The 25,855-nt window shown below is 39.8% G+C and overlaps 1 protein-coding gene across 8 annotated transcripts in view; it reads right to left on the bottom strand.

Moving 5' to 3' along the window:
- The window catches only part of CADM1 (cell adhesion molecule 1), a 334,754-nt gene that overhangs the window by 150,804 nt on the left and 158,095 nt on the right, over positions 1-25,855 (bottom strand). The window lies entirely within an intron of this gene.

Raw genomic sequence — 25,855 nt, 5'->3', positions numbered from 1 at the left:
AATTAAGGGTGAGGAATCTCCTGCCAAACCGCTAGTACAGATGTAACCTTTTTTTTCACAGAGCTTAGCTTCATTCCATGGACAAGAAGCAGCTTGATAAATACTACATGATGAAAAGGTGATCAAATTTATAAAAACTAAAGATGAGGAATGACCAATGGGAGAACCCCAGGTGCTAGGGAGAGTGGCTGCACGGATTTCTGTGCTTCCTGCTCCCGGTAGGTGGCGCCAAACTCCTTGAAGAGGAAACAGAAAGCCAAGTTAAAGGGCTGGTGTGCGTCTAGATTGAAGGGCTAAGGAATTTGCTTGTGAGTTGGCAATTTTTCTTTCAAGGCAGCTTTTCTTCACTGGTATTGGCAAGCTTTACATTTCAGAAGTGATTCACCTACGTCACGTTATTTATGCACTTCTTTTTTCCCCTCTAAGTGCCCAGCTTCATGTTAACAGTATGACCACCTGCATTGCACAACTCAACTGTGTCCATCACATAAATGGAAGGTTCATTACAGCACCTATTAAAAGCATTTTCAAAGGGAAAATAGCATTTTAAAGCCATCAGGATCCCGGAAGTTAAAATCTCTAGGAAGAAATGTTACAAAACTGCTATTTACAACCATCAACCAGAATGAAACCCTGTTTCTGGTCCCCGCAATAGCCACAGGGAAGCAACAATAACTGGGATTACCTTCTCAGGCGGCTCTGACACCCACATATGCTCCCAATCTTTCAGGCCTTGGGGTGGAAGAGTGTCAGAAACACGCCTCAGACATGCATCTCCTGGTAGCCCTGTTCTGAAGGCAGCCATGGGTCAGATCTCAGTGCATCCTCAACAAGGGTCCCCGCCCCCAAAGAAGCAGTGCTGGGGAGCTGGGGTGGGGCTGGGAAGGAAGGGTTGGTCAAGCTGGGATAAAAGGAGGATGAAGAGAAGGGTATGTCTCTGTGGGCAAACGCAGGCAGGCGAGAGTTAGCTATCCTCTAGATCCTCCTCTAGATCCGATGTTTATAACAAACAAACATTTCCTGCCAACCTCCTAAGATTGTTAAACAACAGCAGCCAAGACTGACTTCCATTCGGCACAATTACATAAGACCAAGCAGTGCATTGCTCTCATTTTTGGAGCTTTGTTTTAAGCTCCCTCATTAATCTTTCAGTCTTTTCCCATCTCTGCCTAACTATAACTGCCCTGAATTTATCCAAGCCTGCAGCATGCCAGGCTCACTGGTGTCTAAATCACCAGGAGCTGAATACACATGCTACTCGTGGGAGTCTACACTTCCATCAGAAAGAACCAATCACAGCTCAGGAGACGTAAACCTCTTTTTAATTGTATTCTATGATACTAACAGGCATTCATTACACACGGACCTTAAAACAAGATTTGCTCTTGGCTGCTCATAATTGTATTTCTACAGCAGTTTAAACCGTTGGCACCTGCGATTGCTAGCAGGCTTAAGCTAAGAATTTCTATTATCCCAGTTTCAAGGGTTACATTTAAAATAAAACTCGGAGGGGCAAAACATTACATACACACATATTTACACAAATTAAATACTATGCAAAAAGTCAATACCTTCTGCACACAAAACTACATTAAACCCAATTAGCCCTAAGCCAAACTATAGGAAGCAGGTTTTCTGTGAACCAACGGAGGAGCTGTTCTGTATAATAAAGAATATAAAAGCAGCGAGATTACAGGGTTCTGCAGAATTGTCAATAAATGCTTTTCAAAAATCATTACCGGGCTTCCCTGGTGGCGCAGTGGTTGAGAATCTGCCTGCTAATGTAGGGGACACGGGTTCGAGCCCTGGTCTGGGAAGATCCCACATGCCGCGGAGCAACTAGGCCCGTAAGCCACAACTACTGAGCCTGCGCGTCTGGAGCCTGTGCTCCGCAACAAGAGAGGCTGCAATAGTGAGAGGCCCGCGCACCGCGATCAAGAGTGGCCCCCGCTTGCCACAACTAGAGAGAGCCCTCGCACAAAAATGAAGACCCAACACAGCCATAAATAAATAAATAAATAAAAAACCAAGCATTTGAAGCCCTTTAAAAAAAAAAAAAAAATCATTACCAAGACTGATTTCTAAATTAATTAACTTAAATGAAATTAACATAAAACAGTCCAAGCCAAGGAATTTATACACAAGTAACCGCTGACTTCTGGGTTCTAAGGAAGAAGGGCTCTTTAAGCATGTATCTGTTGTCCAAGGTTTTGCCAGTCTATTCCAAACTATAAGGCACAAAACAGTCACCAAACTAAAGTACAGTGTCCTTCTGGTTATGGCTTCCTACTTGATAATGACCAAAATTAAATTATACAAATATTTCACTAAATATCGTCTCAAACCTTATAAATATTAATATGACCTCAATCTCCTATGTGCCCAGCATTTAAAAATCCATTTAAAAATCTTGGAAACTAATTTAAGATTTCCATCTAGAATACAAATTAGCACGTCCTCTTTCTTGCTCTGTTTTGCTCCACAACCATATCTGCACGTTTACTACTGAATGTCAATCGGTAGCACTTAAAGATGATGAATATTAAAAGCATGTTTCTGCCTGCTAACATATTAGAACCTGGCAACCACTGAATTTGTCATAAGCTACATTTTCGGTAAACAAACGACTGCCTTTAAAGCACCAAAGCATTCCGTAAATTCCCAAATTGTGAAAAAGGTACACAGAGGGTGAAATTTTACTGTTAAATACATCAGCTGAGAGGATTGCACAAAATTTAAATCTTTTTAAAAACTTACCACCTCACAGTAACACTTGGCTGTACTTTCTAAAGTATTTCCCTGAGGACTACATTTGAACAATGCCAGCTGCTATGAACTGAACAGTCAGCATGTGCCAGGCACTGAGCATTTTACATATATACATACATGCATGCTTTTGAAATATACATGCAATCTACCTACATGCCATCTTCACATACATACTACATTATTTGCATACATGCATGCTACCTTTACATACACAACACGATATGAAATTTCCTACCCTGTAAAGTAAGCTATTGCTTTCCTTGGAGAGGTTAGACGACTTACTTGAGGTCGTGAGCAAACGAAAGGTAGAACCAGAATTCCAACCCAGGTTTATCTCTCCAATCCCCTATACACTACTATGCAACCAATTTTCTGTCATATAAAACCTCCTGGGGACTTCCCTGGTGGCGCAGTGGTTAAGAATCCACCTGCCAATGCAGGGGACACGGGTTTGAGCCCTGGTCCGGAAAGATCCCACGTGCTGCGGAGCAGCTAAGCCCATGCGCCACAACTACTGAGCCTGTGCTCTAGAACCCGCGAGCCACAACTACTGAGCCGGCACGCCACAACTACTGAAGCCCACGCGCCTAGAGCCCGTGCTCCGCAACAAGAGAAGCCACCGCAATAAGAAGCCCACGCACCACAAGGAAGAGTAGCCCCCACTCGCCACAACTAGAGAAAGCCTGCACGCAGCAACAAAGACCCAACGCAGCCAAAAATAAATAAATAACTTAATTTTAAAAAAGAAAACAACATCCTGAAGGGCTGACATTTGCTGGATACTGCTTACTCTGTTGGGTCCAGAGCTTAATATCTATTTATTTTACATTTGCATTAAGAAAACCTTCTCGTATACAAATATTATTTCTGCAAGGATTCATTCATCCAGAAGACTGAACAGAAGTGCAACTTTGATGGGACTATAGAAACGATTATTATTACTATTATTTTTTACTTAATTAAAAATGGCTTATTGGGATCACCTCTTTAGTACATGGAAGAGCAGCTAGGTTAATCTGTCAAATCTCTGTACAATACACCTGTTCTTACCCAACTCTGTGCCATATGACCCAGCAATCCCACTCCTGGGCATATACCCAGATAAAACTATTATTTGAAAAGATATATGCACCCCTCTGTTCACAGCAGCACTATTTATAATAGCCAAGACATGGAAACAACCTAAATGTCCATCAACAGATGAATGGATAAAGAAGATGTGGTACATATATACAATGGAATATTACTCAGCCATCAAAAAGAATGAAATAATGCCATTTGCAGCAACATGGATGGACTTAGAGATTATCCTGCTAAGTGAAGCCAGTCAGACAGAGAGTCAAATATCATATGATATTGCTTATATGTTGAATCAAAATTTGACACAAATGAACTTATCTATGAAACAGACTCACAAAGAGAACACACTTGTGGGCGGTTGCCAATGCGGAGGGCGGGCGGGGGAGAGTTGGATTGGGAGTTTGGGATTAGCAGATGCAAACTATTACAGAGAAGATGGATAAACAACAAGGTCCTACTGTATAGCACAGGGAACTAGATTCAATATCCTGTGATAAACCACAATGGGAAAGGACATGAAAAAGAATGTATATATATGTATAACTGAGTCACTTGTACAGCAGAAATTAACACAACGCTGTAAATCAACTATACTTCAATAAAATTTAAAAAATACCAACAACTCTGTCAAATCTCTGCAAAATATACCTGTTCGATATATCAACAACATACCCAACTGCCTAGCCTGGAAGGCGGAAGTGATTGGGATTGGGCTCTGCAGCTGGAGTTGAAAATACAGTGCTACTTCCTACCAGTCATGTGACCAAGGCTCAACAGCCTCATTTGACAATGAAGCCGACAGTACCTAGCTCATAGATTACTGAGGAAGTTAGATGAAATGATGCATATAGAGTATACATAGTGAGTACTCAATAAATGTTAGCTGTTGGCTTTCTTTGGGGTGTCAGATTTTATCAAAACATCTTTACTACTTCCCTTGGATGCTATATGGTTCTTTAATTTGTCTATTAAGAACTGTCTTACACTCAATAAGTATTTTTTCTACTCAGTTTTATGCTATCAGCTATACAGCTCTCCAAATCATTCTAAATTATTCTTCTGTTTCCCTGGGCTTTGAGAGATTCAAATTCTTTTCCTAAATTATAGACTAAGATCTTCTTTTTGAACCTGATTTTTCTAGCTGCTTAATCACTTCTGTTGACCTCTGATTTTCTATCAGATGGGCCAAATCTTTCTGATATGATGACATCCAGAACAATCTGAATTAACCTTTTGAGAGCCTAAAAATCAGGACTTAATTTGAATTCTGATTTCCGCCTTCCCCAGCACTTAGCAACATGTTCCTTACTGCATGCTAATCTCCACCTTTCCCTCCATGTCTTACCTCAGGACAGACGTTTCATCACATTTCAGAGTAAAAACTTTTTTCTCTCTCTTATAATGAGGGAGAAACAGTGCCATTACTTACAAAGTTGTTGTTTGTAGATGAAATTACATTTTCCAAATATATAGTGTTAGTTAATTTATATATGTCTTCATTCATTTCTTCAACAAATATTTCTTTGTGCCTACTATGTGCCATAGTGGGTGGATAATACGCTTGTGCAATGAAAAGATGAAAGCTTAGGTGCTAAATTCTGTTGTCTGCCTAGATCACACAGGTTGTTTGAAAAGAGTAGTTAAAACTTTTAGGAGTCAAATTAATTATACATGTATTATTTAGAAATATATACGTATATTTATATTTCCAAATTCAATCTCTCTTTGAAATGAGATATAAAGGTGAGTCTGCAAATGAAAAAAAGGAAAGGAATATGAAACTATTCTGTTTTTCTATAGCTAGATGGGATTATGGTGTTTGATTCTGTTTTCTGTATTGAGTTTTATAGGCAACCTGTTTCTTTACTTAATTAGTTATAAAAACTTTTAATAAATCTTAAAACACTATGTATCTACTCTTAACGTAACCCCAAAAGATCACGTTAGTCTTCTTTTAATGAAAGACTCATAATTTAGCACTTTTATTTCCCTTACACTACCTACCAGTTTTCCAGTTAAAAAAGAAAAAGTCATCAGAATATTGTTCAGTGTTGATTTGGAATTAGAAACTCCACCTGGAATGTGGTATCAATACCTAAGGTTGAGTCTCTTTTATATCCTAAAAATGCCCCTCCAGTAATTATCACAGTTGATGCACTAGTTTTGCACTGTCTTCCTCAATACACTCTCTCATTTCTAGGTTGGCGCTGTATCTTTCTAGGCTTCTCCGCTGCATTCTGGGCATTTTCGTGAACTTTATTCTCTATCACTGGCTGAGTTTTCTAAGTCTCCTTCTAATATTTATAATGAAGATTTATTTTACCTATTATAGTTCTCATTTCATTATACCCTTTCTAAAATTCTCATTTACGTGATACAACCTCTTTATGTATCTCACTGAATTTACAAAGCAGAGCTTTTCTGACAGTTCCTTGTTACATAAAGCAGATCTGTTTCAGACAGATTTTACTGCAGGTTCCTACAACTCCTTTGCTTTAGAGCTGTTGTTTTTTGCTTTAATTATTCACCTATAATATTTGCCTTGCTTCCTTTTTTACATTCTTGAGCTTGGTTTGTTGACCTTGGTCTTCAATGCTTACCTACATGAGGACCGCTTTAAAGCCCTTACCAATAATTGAGTTTCATTAATGAATTTGACAGTCTCTTCAATGATCACCACGTGCCAGGAACTGAGCAAGGTGCCGGGGGTTCAATAAGAAGGAATACACCACCCCTCCAACTTCCCTTCCCAGCCCTTATGGAGCTTACCAACCCAGGAGACAAACAAAACGTACACTGTGAGGAAGGGGTGGGGCGGCAGAGGATGACTGGTGGTAGGTGTGGCAGGTGCAAATGCTGGAGTACCAAGGGTCACAGACCAAGCCAGAAGCTGGGGTCGGGGGTAGAGGAGGGGAGGTAGAGTCTATTTGGAATGAGATCAGTCTCCACTCCCTCCCCTGAACCCTACAAAAAAGCTAAGCCAGAGAAGGAGCAGGTAGCGCTATTTACCAAATCAGCTAAAGCAATGAATAGCACTGGAGATGAACAAAAGGGAAAACAGGTCAGTACAAGGAGAGAGAGAGCAGGATTCCAGAACCAGAGGCAGAAAAGGGCTGGGGCCAGGGGGGGGGGGGGGAGGAGATGCAGGGGCAGAGGGGGTCAGGTCAGAATGGGGGTCGCTGAAGAAGGGGCACCTCTTCATCTGGTTTCAACCGCAAGGAAGAATAAAAATTCCTTCCAGAAACTAGAATGGGCTCAATGCCTGATACTCATCGCGGTGACTTCTGGGGATTTGTTTCCTCTTCAGACAATTTCATGGGTCTTTTAAAGGAAATAAGGAAGACATTGTTCACAGCACTTCCACTCAGTTTGCTACATTCTTGGAAGTCAGTGGTTCAATCTCAAAGGAAACTTGTTAACAGTACGTTCAGTTATTGATGCACTGAAAACAATGAATGTTGTGGGACAAAGACTTCCTAGCCTATCCAGCTAAACAAAAGAGACCCCCTCCAGACACACATTTCCATCCCGAAAGCCCTGCAGGCATATCTGTGAAGCTTGCCAAAATAAGACTCCTTTAATTTTAAGTTAAATGAAGGGCCCCAAAAGTAAGCACATTGTTCAGGTTATCCCAACTAAGGTCCTAAACTTACAATTTCAATGATTCTCCATCCAGTTGATGACTCCTACTATAATAAAGATTTCATGAACCATGGAACCAACTGACAAAAACAAAATAAATAAATATCGTTCACAGTTTAGAAGTAAGAAAAAGCTCCTGAACAGTCCCATTCCTAACTGGAAAAGGGTAAATATCTGGGGGAGATTTTTTATCAAATCTATACCCATGAGTGAAAAACATGGGGGTACAAAGGCTGATTTTCTAACAAAAACAAAGATCCCAAATTTCTGAGCTATCAGTTGACACATACAAAATATTTACACACACACACACACACACACACACACACAATGATCAAACAAAACTAAAATGAAATACAGATCTATTTTTCTTCAGCACAGTTCTATCATTCCCTTCTCGCTGTGTGTGTGTGTGTGTGTGTGTGTGTGTTGCAGGAAGGGGGGGTGTTGATAGATTTCTTTATTCACCATACACTTATCCATCCAGTTGCCCCAGTTTTTGTGAGGTTTTCTAACAATGCCCCACTGCCAGAAAGTTGGAGGGGAAAAACAAAAAAAGTAAACAGATGACAGGGAAGGAACTTGGACTGGAAATTATCAAAGCACACTGTGTGAGGAAATCTATAGGCCAGCACAATCATTACTCAACCATCTGATTATTTCTGAGCTGGGCACAGAAGGAGGATATTTGAAGGGAGTAACCAGCCTCCTCTTGCCCCCTCCTCCCTCCCCCACTGAAAAACAAGGACACAAGAAAGGATGCGAACAAGGGAAGGAAAGAGGAGGAGCGGAAAACAGCAAGCTCAGAAGCAAAAGAGGGACAGGCACATAGAAGTGAGAAGGCTATTTCAAAGGGGAGCCTAATGGAGTTTGAAATACTGAAAGTGGAGCAGGTGTTTTAGTGTGGCATGTGTGTGCACAGCTGAAGTGGACTGAAGATGAAGGTCACTTCAGTTGAAGGAGAAGAACTATGAGATCTGGGTAGTAGCAGAGTCATCAAAAGGAATGCTACACATACTTAGTGAGGATCCTGACTTAAAAATCACTGGGCAAACTGAGACAGTCTCGAAGTAGTTGTGGCTCCAGAATTGTTATTGGGGAGGTGAGGTGGGGTAGGGGGAGTGGGGAGGTATTTAAAGTTGGATTGGTATGATACTTACATATGCTTGATACAGTGTCAATTTCCATATCTAAGAATGGGGAAGATTAAAGAGCTCATAAAGGAGTTCCCTCAACCATCTTTGGTTTGATGCCTCCACTGACTTGAAGGTAGATTACAGGGATATCTGATTTATGGAATGATGGAGTAATCTGATAGTAAATAAAGAGTCAAGAAATATCTCTAATTCCTACTATTCTACTCTGGAATAGAGGGAAAAAATGAAGTGATGTTCGTCTTGGATTTCCCTGGGGCTTCCCTGAAATATCACTGGCTGATATTTTCTCACAGTTCCATCCCTGGCACTCTTCTCTGCTTTGCCTACACACTCTGAGCAATGTCAAGCTCACCTCACCACTTCCAGCCCAGCATTCTAAACTGATCGCTCGTCTTTCTCGCTGGCGGTCTCATTAGTTCTTCAAATCAACATGGTTAAAATTAAGTTTATAACATTCCTGCCCCCCACCCACCCTGCTTCTATTCACTTCATCAACTGAGAAAGTCATCTTCAAAAACGTTTGCCTTCCCTTCCCCTCCCGCTCCCTCCAAAACCAACTGGTAAACACTCCCCAAGGATTTCAAAGATTTTGCAAATCCATCATCTATTTTCAAATCTGACTACTACAAACTTAGGGTCAACCATCTTTTCTCACCTGATCTCACCTGATCTTCCAAACGGCCTCCTAACTAGCTTCTCACTCTTCAGAAACATACTCTACACTATCACCAGGGCATTCTCTCTAAACAATGATCTGATCGGATCACTTGCACGCTTAAAACTTTCAATGGCTCCTTGTGCCTATAGGATGAAACAAAGCTGCCTGAGCTCCCAGTCACGTTCTTATTTTAAGGAGAGAGAGAGAGAGCGAGAGAAAGAGAGAGCAAATTCCTGCCACATCTCCCTCAGAACTGTTGGGAGGATCAAATAAAAATGTATGTAGATGCACTTTCAAAGCTATAAAGGATTATCCAGTGGTTCTTAGCCTTTATGGGGGTCACAGTCCCTTGGACGAGTCTGATATAAGCTGTGGAGTTTTCTCAAAAACACAAACATCAGCATCTACTTGCAGGTACACCTCAGCATCCAGTTTCAGGGCATCTGTGGATGCTCAGAGACAATCCAGATTAAGACCTTACTTAGGTATTTATTATTTTCACGTTGGTACACAGAATTAGAGCCAGTAACATCTCGATGGCATTTCCAGCCTCGTAAACAAGCACGTGGCTCTCCTGTGGGCAGTCTGATTATTCACGCAGATGTCTAAGATGTTCATCAGCAGGGTCAATGGGTGCACAGTGAATACAGGCAGAAAATTAGTACACTAGTTAGAGGGTAGGGCTCCCAGTCATTTCACTGGAGCGCAGCTGTCCCTGCACACACAACTGTTTGAAAAGAACAGGTTATCTTGAAAACAATCAGCTGAACTCAGTCAAAAAAACTAGCCAGCGGGCCTTCATCTAACTGAATGACAATGAAGTAAGGTTCCTTCCTTTTCACACAGCTCATCGATGCAAAAAGAGGCACACTGAATCTAGAGCATACAGGTTCATTATTCATGAGCCTGTTTCTTGCAGCTGTATCTTCCACGATTTGGCTTTGGCTCTATTTGTCCATATGTCCTGCAACATGTCTGTACATATTTACACCGTATATTTTAGTTCTCAGAAGCTAAAAGGCAAGGAACAATGCTTACTCTGCATGTCTGTACAGGACCCATCACCCGGGGCTGCCGGGATGTATCCAACGGCAGCAGACCCAAATTCCGTACCAAGTGTGGGCCTAAAATCCTCATCATAAAAAATTTGATCCCATCCCCCTTCAGAAGAATGTGATCATCAAAGTTTGTGTTACTGACCAATGACAAAATCTTAAGTCAATCGCAGATGATGCTGCTATGCCATCAAAGTGAAATACCACGAAAAACATTGATCAGTATGTATCAAACAGTAGATACACGTTCCATAGCATACAATACCACACGTGAGGGGGCTCTATGTACTATGAAATATGCATATTGAGTACAAAAACTAAATGTGTTCTTATTGCAAGATGGCCCTAAAACCAATGTTAGCCTTTAAAAATAACCATTTAGGGGCTTCCCTGGTGGCGCAGTGGTTGAGAGTCCTCCTGCCGATGCGGGTGACACGGGTTCGTGCCCCGTTCCGGGAGGATCCCGCGTGCCGCTGAGCGGCTGGGCCCGTGAGCCATGGCCGCTGAGCCTGCGCGTCCAGAGCCTGTGCTCCGCGGCGGGAGGGGCCACAGCAGAGACGCCCGCATACCGCCAAAAAAAAAATTTAAAAATAACCATTTAATTAACCGTTCTTTGCTTGCCTTCTGAAAATTAATATTTTTGGCACATATATCTCAGACATATCCCCTGGAAATATAAACTTATGTCTTTTTTCTCTTGATAAATTTCCAAGAAGCAGTCATTCGAAATCATTAAAGGGCCTTACAGCTGACTGCTTCAAAAATGCCTGCATTTTCCTATTTTGTCACGAGATGGCGATATCATGCATTAGTAAACCATAAAAACCGTTAAGTATTTCTCTCTCTAGAAGTGCGGTTCGCAAACTTGAGGATGTCAGGACCCTTTAAAACTCTTCAAAATTATTGAGGACCTCAGAGAGCTTCTGTTTATGTAGGTTGTATCTATCAATTTTTACCTTATTAGTAGTTTAAATTGAAAAAAGTTTGCATATTTCTATTAATGCACTTAAAATACTAATAAATGCATTACTTGTTAACCTAAATAATATATTTTTTGTGAAATAACTACACTGTCCAAAGCAAAAAGAGTAGTGAGAGATTTTTACGAATCTCTTTAATGTATGCCTAGCTTAAAAGAAGAGACCAGGATTCTTCTATCTGTTTCTTCATTCAATCTGCTGTGATATGTTGCTTTGATTGAGGTAAATGATGAAGAAAGCTCAGCCTCAGGCAGATATGTACTTGAAAAGGGAAAATCTTTTAACAGTCTTTTCAGATAATTATGAATATCCTTCTTCGATACTATACCAAAACTCAACAAGTGGTAGTTTCTTAATGCTGTTAGAATGTGGAATCAGAAACCGTATTAAAGAACTTTCCGACTTTACGTTAGAATCCATTGGTCTATCTTGCATTTTGAATGGATCTTTTACCCAGGCCTGATTTTTTATTTTGTAACATCATGCATTGGTCCTTTGGAAAATATTAGTTCACTAAGCTATGCAGATCTTCCAAATGTTGACACATTTCATTTTTTTAAAAAAAAAACAATCATTTATCACCACCAAGCTCATCAGAAAAGTCTTTAAGTATGTGGAAGCTGTCAAGTTCTCGGTGAGATTCAAGTTTTCTAAAATTCCTGTTTTCATTCGAAAGCTTGAATTGTATCACTAACAAACACTGTCCGCTGTTTCCCTCAAAAGGACAGGCTCACTTTACTTTCAAGAAAATACCCAAGTCTGCATACCCATTGTTTAATCATTCTTTCGAGTAAAATGGCGTTCCATGAAACATTCAGCTAGCTCAGCTTGTAAGTCAGTCTCATGAGTACTCTTCCTTAAGACAATCACCATACTGGTATGGAGCAGAAGCACTTTATGTGCACCTCCCCTTTCATCACACAGACTATTAAAAAGATGTGTACTCAAGGCCAAGATCTGATAAGATTAGTAAGTTCTACCGCTTCATCAGGACATTCTTTTTTACTGAGAGTGTGCGGGGGTGAAGAATATAATGATCTCTAGGACAGTTTGGTGCCACTGACTTGATTCAGGTTAAGGTGCCAGCAGTTTTACCCACCACTGCTTTTGTGCCATTAGTGCAAACGTCAAGATATCGAAAAAGACAAACGACATCTTAGTATTTATTATAAGAATAATTTTGATCTTATGGATCCCCTGCCCCTGAAAGGATCTCAGAGATCCCCAGGGATCCCTGGACCACACTTTGAGAACAACACTTGAGTTTATAAAAGATATAATACATATATTCAATATATATATAATGTATATTCAAATATATTATTTTACTCAATCCTAAATACTTTGTGAAATATGTAGGTTAAGTATCCTGACTATCCCCATTTTGTAGAAGGTGAAGCTCAAGATTATGAAATTATTTATGCAAGATCACAAAAGCTAGAAAATGACACGGAGGGAATTTAACTTAGGGTCTTGTTCAGTCTGTATTCTTTTCACTTTATTACACTGCACAGAAAACTAAAATGGACTTATGACAGCATTTAAAAATAAACTGAGGGCTTCCCTGGTGGAGCAGGGGTTAAGAATCCGCCCGCCAATGCAGGGGACACGGGTTTGAGCCCTGATCTGGGAAGATCCCACGTGCCGCAGAGCAACTGGGCCCGTGTGCTGCAACTACTGAGCCTGTGCTCTGGAGCCTGTGAGCTGCAACTGCTGAGCCCGTGAGCCACAACTACTGAAGCCCACGCGTCTAGAGCCCGTGCTCCACAACAAGAGAAGCCACCACAATGAGAAGCCGGCGCGCCGCAACGAAGACCCAAAACAGCCAAAAAAATAAATAAATAAAATAAATAAATTTTTTAAAAATAAATAAACTGAGTGACAAATCTGGGGAGAAATAAGGAGTAGGGATTCATAGTACAGAAAAGCCTCTATTCCTAAAACAGTTGGTAAAGGGAAACCCTTATTTAATTTTATCATTAACTCTTTCATATACCTGCTCTTTAGATGCCTACTCTTCTTAAAAATTTACAATATATTAATTGGGACCAAAACATGAATTCAGTAAAATACTAAATTTAAGTCCTTTCCTGACGTGTACATTCATAATTTAGTTCTTTTAAAAGCATTACCAGATCTCAGAGCCATAACTGGAAGCACTATCATTTCACAGTAGTAAGGCTAAAAATAATTGTACACCAGGAGTGTTGTTCCAACTTTTTCTTCAAGAAGTATAACACTGAATAGTTAACACTTTACGTGGCATCTCAATATGGGAAAAAAATAAATCGAAGTCATTCTCTCTGGTTGAAACATACTGTGTTGCTGTTATTAGTAGTTACCCTTAATTAAGTACTCACAATATGTTTGAATTTGTAAGAGTTTTACATATATTATCCACCTCATTTAGTCTTCACAACATTTCAAAGTTGCCACCTTCTTATTAATATGACCACCATTTTACAGATGAGGCAATTGAGGTTCAGAGAATTAACTGTCTACTAATACAAGCAGTTAGTAGCTGAGCTGAATTTAAAACCAGTCTGTCTAAGCTTGACTGACTCCAAAGATGAATCTATTCATTCCTGCCTCTTTTCGGGGGTTCCCAGGCCGGCAGCTCTGATGGGCACCTGCAACTAGATCCCTGATTTTCCCCAGTTTGTTAGCCTCCTATTGAGATGAGATGTATTAATTTGATGTGCTGTAGACATTGTCTCATAGTTAACACAAATTTCATTCTTTCCGCCTAACTGTATATCTTTCTACTTCACGAACTTGCTATTCCTCAGTTATTCCTCAACATAAACTCTCTTTTCCAGTAAAACTAGGTGACTCGTGATTTCTTTGATTACACCACAGTCTTCCTCTACCATTCAGCCCGTAACCCTCCATTCTGCCTATTGAAATCCTGCCTTTTATACCTCTGTGAAGTCTTCCCTAAGACAGGAGGCGGGTGTTCTGTCTCCTTACCCTCTACCCCTTGGCTCTATATCTTTCTTAATGCTACTTAACCTTGCATATGCATTTGTTGTTATCTTCTCAACTAAGTTGTAATTGTTTTTTTTGCCCTCTTTGTATTCCCCACAACTTCTATCACAATACTATATATAAACTAGAGGCCCGCAAATGTTGTTGAATTAATTCTCTATGGAGTTGTGGTAAGGATTTATTAAAAATCCATTTCTTAAGGAATTTATATTAGATAAACGTGTTTTAAGAGGGTCACACTGGTGCTTCTAGTAATAAATCACCTCCAGAGAAAAACAACTACCATTACTGAACTGAGACTGAATTTGTAAGTCCTGCCTCCAAGAGATTAGTTGGGAATAATTTAAGGACAAAGCGGGTGACATACTGATTGGCCCTGAGTGGACTGTAATTACCTTGGGATATAAAATACTAGTCTAGAAGCTTGGTTCTCCTGAAGTAGTGAATGACTGAATTGGGAGAAAGCTCACACTTCTATAAATACTAGAGGAAGAAGGAGGAAGAGGAGGAAAACACCACCATCGTCATCACCATGAGAGCTGACATATGTACAGTGTTACTAGTAGCTAGGCACTGCTCTAAGCACCTGACGTGTTAACTCATTTAATACTCACAAAACCCTAAGAGTTTGTAACTGGATTTTATAGATGAGAAAATTAAGTCACATACAAAAAATAAGTAATTGCCTAAGGTTACACAGCTAGTAAGTAGTAGAGCTGGGACGCAGTAAATTCACTTAAATGTTTGAAATACTTGCCCAACACTAAATTACCATTTGGAGAAAGATTTAAGGAACTACTAATATCTAGGCACACACTAATGCACTCTCTCTCCATAACCTTGAAGTTACTGTCTTTTTGAAGAATATTAGAAATCCGTGAACCCAATATGCTTTCAAGTACCATGATGACGTAAGCCTTCTGAAGGCTCCTAGTGACCAACGGCAGATGCCTACACACAGGAACCACGCTGTGCAGGAATCACTGTCTCTGCCTGCTGCCATAATTGGTCACAGCATCCCTCCTCTGGTCTTGCCATGGCTCAAGTCTCCTTAAATACCGGGCAATTACATCTCCCTCTGCTCTCTCTCCAAATATCCAGGTTTCTCAATTTTTCCTGGCATAAAACTGTTAAGGAAGGAGAAGAAGACTGCAAGTGCTGTACATTTTATAAGATCCTGTACCTTCATGTTAAAGAGGCTTGTTCCATCTTTTTTACCATTTAAAGATGCTGCAATTTAAAAAGCAAACACATCTCATCATAGTTTCATGGAGCTTTGGTCACACCCGCTCCACAGAAGCTGTCCTTATCTTTTGCCTCTTCACTAATTTTACTTAATTCAGAATAATTTTAATTTTTAAATTCTCCAATTATTCAGTGATTTATGACCATACAAGCAGATATCTAATATCAGAATATAGGAAACGCAGAAAAGAGTACTGGCTCCAAAGTTAAATTACCAGTTGGGCAACTTTAGTTTTGGCAAGTCTCTTAACCGTTAAATAAGAGAGCAAATTCCCTTCCAGTCTACAACACAGAATAAGTGCATCAAAGCATTTACCAGAGAGCTCAGGCATGAACCCTCTTCAATCTGCCATTTCATAAGCCCAACTGAGATTCATAATATTTTACATGAAAAGAGGTAGAGGATAAAAGTATTGATCTCTCTAGGTATTCTAAATTTCATCTGTATTTCCAATAAGATCACCAAACTACCTAGGATCAAATTTTAAATCAGTTTATTTAACAAGGTCTGCTTCACTACCCCAATCAGGGCATCTGAGTTATAAGGACGAGATTCCAAATCATCCAGCATGCATGCTGAACGCTGGCTGACTTCATACATGGTTATTCCCGAGTCCACTCTGATAGTGTCTTTCTCCCTCAATGACTGAAAAATTGTTTTGAGCAGAGTGACTACTTAAGATTCCTATCTGACATACCTAAAATGTTTATTAAATAAAAAGAAAGATACAGTAACGTGTAGGTTTATGGCTGAATTTTTGCTTTTATGGCATTTGGGTCACATCTACGATTATCTTAGTTGCATCTTTGGTCGTAAATGCAAGCTCCATTGTTCCTGTGAGGAGATACAAAACCCTTTACGACAATCCCTTTTATGATGTGTCTTTCTAGGAACTCCCTGACAAACAGCTAGAATTGACTGTACTGAAAACAGAGTTTTTAATAATGAGGCTTATGCAGGGGCTGAAATGTACTAGAATTTTAGGATGGAGCTGCAGAAAGAAAAAAAGTCACATCATAATACACGTGGTATATAATTGGATGCATTTAAAACCAAATTTCCCGCAGTGTGAGAGTCACAGAACAAAATAAACTTTCAATCCACGCAAGTGGAAGGAAATATTGGTAGAAAGTCCTAAAATGTAATACATTTCAAAAATAACATTAAGAGGAGTTCCCGTGTGTACTTAAGAACTGGTGACATATCCTACTTGAAAAACATTAAGTTCATACTAGCTCAAACAGAAAAAGAAAATGTCCAAAGTTACCAGCTCTCAGACTGAAGCAGAGGTCTGCATATTCTAAACTCCTTTTCTAGATTTATATCTTCCTAAGTCAGAGACATAATCAGTTTATTCATTCAACAGATAGTTCTTGAGTATTTTTCTGTGGCCAGGCACTAGGTATATTTTAGTGAGCAAACAGGCTTATATTCTGATCAATTTAAGTAGCCTCCTGCTGGGCTATAACAAAGCAAAAATAAAGTAAGTAAACGATTGGTAATGACTACTAACTAGCTTTAATTAATAAGATTTGAAAGCCTTAAGTAGGATATTTATTCCACCTGCAGAAAATTTAGACTTAAGTAGAATATAAAATAAACCACAAGATAACCTCTATATAAACAAAGCTCTCCACGGAGGAATGTGAGAACTAGAAAATTCTTTGTTTTGCAATTTCAGTTTGAGTATGATAAGAAAGTTTACAAAGAAGCACCGTGTTTTGCTCAGTAGATAAAACATAAATCTAACTGTTGACCTAGAAATAACATACAAAATTATAAATTTGTCACATGAAAGCTTTAAGGAAACAAGCCTCTCACAGCACTGGTTGTTGGTGGATTCAGTTAGACTGTGTATTTACCAGTGTGTGGCAGAGAATTATATGGGGATCCTTTATTCACTGTTTGAACAGAAATTAAGTAGCAGAACTTCTCCTTTACCTTCTGGAGTTCAAGTCTAACACATGCTGAAATGACTGTCAACTCTTATACATGTAACTTAAGTCTCACAGCCATGCAAAATTACCAATACAAACTTAGTGAATTGAGTTGCACCTTATTATACAAACTGGATTGGAATACAATTTACTTCTTGCTTGTCAACATAAATGCTTTAACGTCTAATCCAGTGCTTTAGGCTGAAATTTTATGAATTCATAAAAAAGTGCATACCTGATATATAAGATCCCCAGTTAAGAGCCATCTACACAGCAAAAATAAATTATGCTAGCCATTTGTCATAACTGTCACTGAAAAATAAGTAACAACTGAAAAGGCTTTCACTTACCTTAAGAATTTTGACTTCACTTAAATACCTCTACTTGCAAAGCCTTGCCATCACACTATAACAAGAGATTAACTTTTCTTCAGAGAAATCAGATTAAAAAAAATCATAGAGAACCTAGAAAGTGAACTCCAATTTGAGGAATTAAAGAGTTGCATGTGTACTCTGGCCTGAATCAGACTTAAGTAACACATGACGTGGTAACCACGTTTCTAAGAGAAATCAGGAAATCCAAAAACTGCCTGTGACAGAGGGAAGATAAAGAGAATCTAAATCTAGCTGGAAGAACAGTGAGTGGAGAACATAAGCTCCTTACCAGTTTTTAAGTCTCCAAAGCCAATGGTTAGTATGTGGGCTTAAACCCTAAGACCCCAATGACGGAAACAGCCATACGGCAGGCCTTGCTCTGCCAAGAATAACCTTCCTGATCTCCATCTATCAAAAGACTATGCACCATCAATATCCAATTGTGTCACCTCTTTCGTGAAGCCTTTCTTGATTTCCCCAAGCCAAAGCTAATCTCTCCAACTGATCTTCTTCCACAGAACTTTCTTCCTTTTCAGTGATGTGTTGCTGCTTTGTTCTCATATTCCAAAATATATTTAAACCAGTCTTTGAATATTTAGGTCATTTCTAGTCATTTGCTCTGTTAAATAGGAAAAGACAGCTACACTGCCTAGGTTTAAATCCAAGGTTTACCATTTCTTGCCTGTGTGATCTCTGATCAGTGTCTTAACCTTTGTGCCCCAGTTTCCTTATCTGTAGAATGGGGACGATAATCCTGCTGACCTCAGAGGGTTCCTATGAGTGTTAAATGAGGATGGATGTGTACAGTATTTAGGACAATCTTTGGTACTTGGCAAGCTCTATATAGTAAGAACATAGACTTTGGAGTCAGACCTTGTGGGTTCAAATTCTAGCTCCATCCTTTACTAGTTGTTTGACCTTGGACAATTACCTTAACTTCTCTGAGCTTATATAATAATATCTTTCTTATAGGCAGCTATGAGAATTAAGTGAGGTAATATAGATAAAGTGCTTCCACAGTGCTTGACTTAAAATAAGGACACAATACATGGTAATTGTTTTTATTATTACCATCATAATCATTATAGTTATGAATAATGCTATAATGAACCTCCGTACACATAAACCTTTGTATGTCTTCATGAATGTTTCCTTAGGGTAAATTTTTAGAAGTAGAACTGCTTTGCTCCTTTTGACTTTCTAAAATGTCTTTAATAAACCTTTGTGTATTTTTTAAAAAGGCCAACTTTTATTGTGCACATAATAGTGCAATTTACCAATCTAGGCATGGTTGGTTATTCAAGAATGAACATTTCCTTATTGTAATGACCTTATAATCTAATGTGAGGATTAAGAGATGAAACTAAATAACTGTGATAAAGTATGCAACATAACATTTTCCCTAGTTCTGTACAGTCTTGCCCTGCAGTGCAAGCCCCTTTTAAAATCTAATGTCTGACCTTTGAGTACTGTGCTAATTGTGGGTGAACAAATGCAGTACTGTTTCCAAACTGCTCAAATATATTCCGTATTTCTCCAAGTCACCTGCCTATTCAGCACTGTGAATGGCCCTCTCTAAAAAAAACAAAACAAAAAAACCCATAAAGGGCAAAAAGCTGTGGATTGCCAGTATCTCCATTCCTCCAAATTATCCCATCAGAATATGCACATCCTTTATCCTTTCTTTTTATACATAAAGTTCACTTCCATATCATACACAGTCTAGAAAAGATAGCATGGAATAACAGAAAATGGATGTTGAAGGAGAATCATAAGACCTGAGTCTCAGATCCAAGGATACGACCTATCATCTTTGTGATGTTAGTCAAAATCTTAACCTCTCTGAGCCCTTGTTTTTTCTTCTATAGTAAGAGTTCAGATGGAGTTTCTTCTTAGCATCAATATTCTATATAATCTCAAGATAGCAGAGAAGAGACCTTTTGCTCAAGCCAACACTAAAATGTGCCAATTAATAAACAAGGTAGAGTTCAGATAAGAGTTTAAAATAAACAAAAAGGGACTTCCCTGGTGGCGCAGTGGTTAAGAATCCGCCTGCCAACGCAGGGGACACGGGTTGGATCCCTGATCCGGGAAGATCCCACATGCCGTGGAGCAACTAAGCCCGTGTGCCACAACTACTGAGCCTGCGCTCTAGAGCCCGCGAGCCACAACTACTGAAGCCTGCGTGCTCTAGGGTCCGTGTGTTGCAACTAATGAGCCCACGTGCTGCAACTACTGAAGCCTACGTGCCTAGAGCCCGTGCTCCGCAACAAGAGAAGCCACCGCAATGAGAAGCCCGCGCACCGCAACGAAGAGTAGCCCTCGATCGCCACAGCTAGAGAAAGCCTATGCACAGCAATGAAGACCCAACACAGCCATAAGTAAATAGGTAGATAGATAGACAGATAAAAATAAAAAACTTCAATGGAGTTTTAACAAAATTTACATGTTGTCCAGATAGAGCACCCTAAACACTTACCTACTTACACTACACCAGCATTAATTACAAGATTATTCTTGATCTCCTTGCAATACGACTCAAGATGTAAAAATGTCCATATTCAGAGTTCAGCAGCCATACGGACATGGCAACTCGAGCTGATCTCTACTAACTTGTCCCGAGCCTTTTCCTGCTCCCCACCCCCAACCAAATCGCAAGAGCAAAATCAATTTCACATCTCTGCAAACCACCTCCAGTCTAATTCTCTGGCACTGATCTCAGTCCAAAACTTGAATATCATATCTCTATTTACTGGTTGTTTCTCCTTTAATTGGCACTTTTCTAAATCAGGTCAGGTAGGCTTAAACATCAGTCACAATTTACTCCTCCAGCATCCTGATTCTCTCCTTCAGTTTGTCACTAATCCCAATACTTCTCCTATTGGATTTGTGGATTACATTTACCAGGGACAACATATGCACAGAAGAGGTGCACCATCCCCTATTCTTTCACCCATGATAGACATCACTAACCACTGAACTCCCTCGCCTGAGTCCAGACATAGCTTTACAATCCTTACTATCATAGCACTTCAGGGAGCCACAGCCATTGACTGGAGCTGGGATGTCAGATGAAGCCCAGCTCTCATCACTGCTCTCCATACTGTTAACCATGACTACTCCTGCCTCTCTTCTACAAACCATTTATCACATCACGACTGCACCACTGCAATAGCCCTCTAACCGCTCTCTGATATGAGTCTCTCTCTAAGTCATCCTTACACTGTCTCTCTCCAGCCTAGTCGTCCTCAATGGCTCCCCATTATCTATCTGTCTACAGGGAAAATAAAAACATGTTCACCTCTGTCAGATGTTCAAGATCCTCTACAATTTGGTCCAAATCTTCCTCTCTAGCCTGTCTCTCACAATCCAACATCAGAGTTTTTCAAGTATTTCTCAGTTTTTTTAACTCTTTCATCAAACAAAATCTTGGGCCAAATCCCAATAAATTAAATTGACAAAACAGCACTGCCTGAGTTGAAGCAGACCTAACGGTCCAGCGACAGCACGCTACTCAGGGGCCCTTTGGCTCCGCAGAAGGGGCTGAAGCTCTTCGGCAGACCCACTACAAAGAACCGACCGCCACCATGCTGGCCAGAGAGCATGAGAATCCAAATTAGACTCCTAACCAGCACTGGTTTATAAGCTCTTCTGAGACTACAAAACAAACCCAGGACAGAACTAATCAAAAGAGCCCAAACACTTAAAACCAGAGTCCCGCAAAACACACAGACATCCCCCCTCCTCATACATAAATTTAACATGCTTTTCTTCTGCTCTGAAAATGTCAGTGCTCAGCAAGGGACAGGACAAGGTTAAGAGAATCTGACAGAAAGAACTGGATGGAGTTGAGAGCTGAAGTCCTGCAAGTTTATCTACACAAGCAGCACAAGTTCTCCTGGCATATTCCCAACTCAGCCCAATGCCCTCCAGCTGCATAATAGCAATAATTTTTTTAAACACCCTCATTCTGTCCTACCACATCTCATAACGTGTAAAGCCCAGCTGGGGAGTGTGTAGGATTTTGTCAAGCTGTCTTTAATCTTTAGTTTCACCTCCATCCCTAACAACTGAGCTGGCAAGTACTTAAGGTGCTGATGTTTACAACCTGCTTGTTTTATTGTTCTCTCCAAGAAGCACTTTTTGTTGACAGAGGCCAGAGGCAGGGGTGCCATTTGTCAGAGCTTAACCACAGCGCTTCTTACCCTACCAGAAACCAGGAACCCTCTTGCTTCACCTCCCAGATGTTCAAGCATTTCTTTACTCAATTATTTTTTTTGGCACTTCAATTTTTTAAAAAATTCTAAATCAAAAGAGAAAACGTACATGCATTTAACTGGTTCTCTGAAAACATGAGCTGAAATCATCTTCTTTATTAGGTTTTCCAGATGTCCTTTCTTCTTAGCCCACATTCAGTACCTTATCTGTTGATCTTACCACTGAAGCCAGACAACCTCTGATGGGCCCTTTTGCTCACGTGAATCCTATTATCTTAAAAAAGTTCCTCTTCCCAGAGATCCTCAGTTTGCAGCCTGGACAGCGGCACAGCAGAAGCAGTCCCCTCTCAAATATCCACGTGTGGTTTAGCATTATCCCAGCCTTTTTAATCCCACGTTGATACCTTGCCACCCACTGCATGGCGTGGCTTGTCTTCAGAAGTTATGTGCTTAGGGACATAAATGTCAGTGTGAGAATAAGCAAAACAGGGGTAAATTTTATAATACATTGCAAAATCAACTCTAAATAACTTTAGGAACCCACGGTTGAAAGACATTCCACGAAGCTTCTTTTCTGTTGGGGCGAATAATGAAGACCTGACCAGCATTCTTTTTGGAACTCAACTTTGCCCTGGCTTCTTTGGGATGAATAGAAGCTGCCAGGGAGAGGCCTAAATTGGACCAAATGGAGATGGATTCCCCTCTGGAGCACCCTAGAACCCATCATGCCTTATGAGGACTTGCCCCACAATTCAGTTCCTGGGTTTATATTTTGCTTGTTGTTAAATTGTTCCGGTTGAAATTAGTGACCATTACTAGAAACAACTGCTAGCAAACTGTCTGAAGTAATTCCTTCTACCTGATCAGATGACCTACAGCCCTATTTAAAAAGAATATTAACACCCTACATTGTCAGGGTAAAATACCTATTGATTTATTTCAAAAGTCAAAGAGATAGAACAAAATTGAGGGTACCTCAACAAAATGGGTATATAAATACCCATTTTCAATGCAACACCAATAAACTGAGCTGGGGGTACAGGTGAATAAAACCATCCTCATTGCCAATACATCTGCCCAGGATAGACTGCTATTAATGATCTAAACTTCTTTTGCATTCTCAAGTCTAACATCAAGGATTAACATCAGGGATGGACTTCTAAGCAAAAGGCACCCAGCTTACTCCTTTTTTTTTTTTTAACATCTTTATTGGAGTATAATTGCTTTGAAATATTGTGTTAGTTTCTGCTGTATAACAAAGTGAATCAGCTATACATATACATACATCCCCATATCCCCTCCCTCTTGTGTCTCCCTCCCACCCTCCCTATCCCACCCCTCCAGGTGGTCACAAAGCACAGAGCTGATATCCCTGTGCTATGCGGCTGCTTCCCACTAGCTATCTACCTTACGTTTGGTAGTGTATATATGTCCATGCCTCTCTCTCGCTTTGTCGCAGCTCACTCTTCCCCCTCCCCATATCCTCAAGTCCGTTCTCCAGTAGGTCTGTGTCTTTATTCCTGTCTTACCCCTAGGTTCTTCATGCCAGCTTACTCTTAATGTTGCAGGGCACCAGCCCCACACATAGCTTCTTCCTGGCATATGTCTTACTCCCCTCCTTCACCATTACACTCACCCATTCAATAACTTAATGAGACTGACGTAAAGCAGAGAGCAGGTGTGTGCAATATGTTGTTTGCATCTCCCCACTTGGAGTTATGAGCACCTCCCATCACTCAATTTGGCAGGTCCATTTTAATATTAGCATCACATACAAGCTGCATCCTTGAGAAAGGGGGCCGTTTCAGACTTTTCTGGTGAACTATTACTTAGATAACAGAACATTTATTTCATGTCATTATAAAATTAAACTTTACTCTGGGTCTTGAAAAGGCTAATAGTTCAACTTCCCTTTTTGACATGCAAGAAGGTAAGGTTCTCCTGACACTACAATAGGAAAGGGCATCTGTAAGCGCTGTGACAATTCTACTAGGCTGCTCAGCCCAGTAGATTATTCTTTTTTCAACTGTATAAACATATGTACACTAATATATTTTAAAAACACGCCATGTTACCCATGTAAAGAAAGCTGAATGCCCTCACTTTAATGCCGTGCTACAGTAGTCTTACATCTCGGTTATGTACCTCCGAAATAGGTTTCTGAATTATTCACAATGTCAATTGCGTATTATGGCTCAGCTTCCACCAAAAGTTTTGTCCATTACACACAACTACAACCTGTTTAAAGAGAAAGAAAGACATTTGACAAAGTGGGGCATGAAAAATAAAATTAACATAGTGCTCTGCTTCCTTTTATACAATGTTATATATTGTGAGGGAGTTCTTCAGGAATGTATTCAAAAGAAGGGAGCATTCATTTTTGGAAGTTAATTACACATTATTAAGTTTCGAGTTTCATGGGAATTCAGTTTGAGCACTTGGGTTGTACTCAAGGATTGAAAAGATAAACCACACCCAGAATTCTTTGTTAAAGGTGAGGTGGGTCATACTACCTCTGTTATTTCCAGATAAACTTTACCAGAATAGAGTTGATATAAGTGGAGAGATTACTATTAGAAGTTTTCTAAGTTTGCTAATAAAGATGGCAAATTACCAGGCTGAATTCTGTCATTTGTTAATCAAATTGAATAGTAATTCCTTCCTACAGACACATGAAGAAGACAAATTATCAATTTATGTAAATCATAAGTAGTTCAGAGGCAGATTCCAATTCTCCTGAAGATTAGCTCGGCGTAGTTTACGTTTGTATGGCACTCAGTTACCATACAAATTGTTGAAAGCCTCAGCCTTCACTGAGGTACTTGAAAATCTTGGATTATGACCACTTGAAGGTTTGCAGTAATAATTCAAAATGCTTTTACTTTGTTCTATTCACCGATGCCAATTTTCACTAAGTGCACAGGCAAGGGACTATGGAGAGAAGTATTCACCACAGTTCTTGTCTGCTGTTTGTCCCCCAGTGTGGATGGATGGCTTTGCTGCCACTGAGACTCAAGGCCCTTTCCAATCTTTAATTTTCTTGAAGAGTGGATAAGTGTCATGAGCAAAACGTCTCACCACTGCTCTCGAGGTGCTTACTTAAAAAGAAATAAAACATGATTAATTTCAAGTGCTTTACAATTAAAAATATATGACAGGAGGGTCATCTGGGCAATTTAACTACATCGGGAAGGGTCACAGGCCTACGAAGTTTGAGAAACCCTCAGCTAGCTAGACTCAGTGCGTGTATTCATTGTCACTGGGAGCATATTTGATTATTAAAAGGGACATGCTAATGTGACATTTTACTATTACAAAGGAAACTCAGTACTAAAATTAGAGCATAAATCAGGAAGATATGCTTCCAGACATGCAATCAACTCTGTCTTCCACTCATTTTCCTTTACGCATCAAGGAGTTATATTAAATTTAATTTTGTATTTATTTGTTAACTATGTGTGTCGCTCCTTTCTAAGTTCAATGTAAGCAACAAAAATTTAGCTGCATCCTAGTAAAACATCCCAGTAAAGATGAAGTTTAATGCAGATAAAGGTAGGTGATTAAGGCGTCAGAAAAATATACTTTAAAAATCAAGACTAAAATATAAACCTATTAGTTTTGAATATATATCCAGATTACATTTCATATGCAAGACTCTCTTCAAGAAAGCTCCCTTCTTTATTGTAGGAAGTATCTATACTTCCATAAAACAGTAAGATTTGTCTTTGAAAAAGAGCCTGACAGCCCAACCA

The sequence above is a fragment of the Monodon monoceros genome, unplaced genomic scaffold (genome assembly GCF_005190385.1).
Source record: "Monodon monoceros isolate NGI ecotype Baffin Bay Population unplaced genomic scaffold, NGI_Narwhal_1 Super_Scaffold_7, whole genome shotgun sequence".
Classification (NCBI taxonomy): Eukaryota; Metazoa; Chordata; class Mammalia; order Artiodactyla; family Monodontidae; genus Monodon; species Monodon monoceros.
This window is presented reverse-complemented; position numbering and strand designations above follow the sequence as displayed.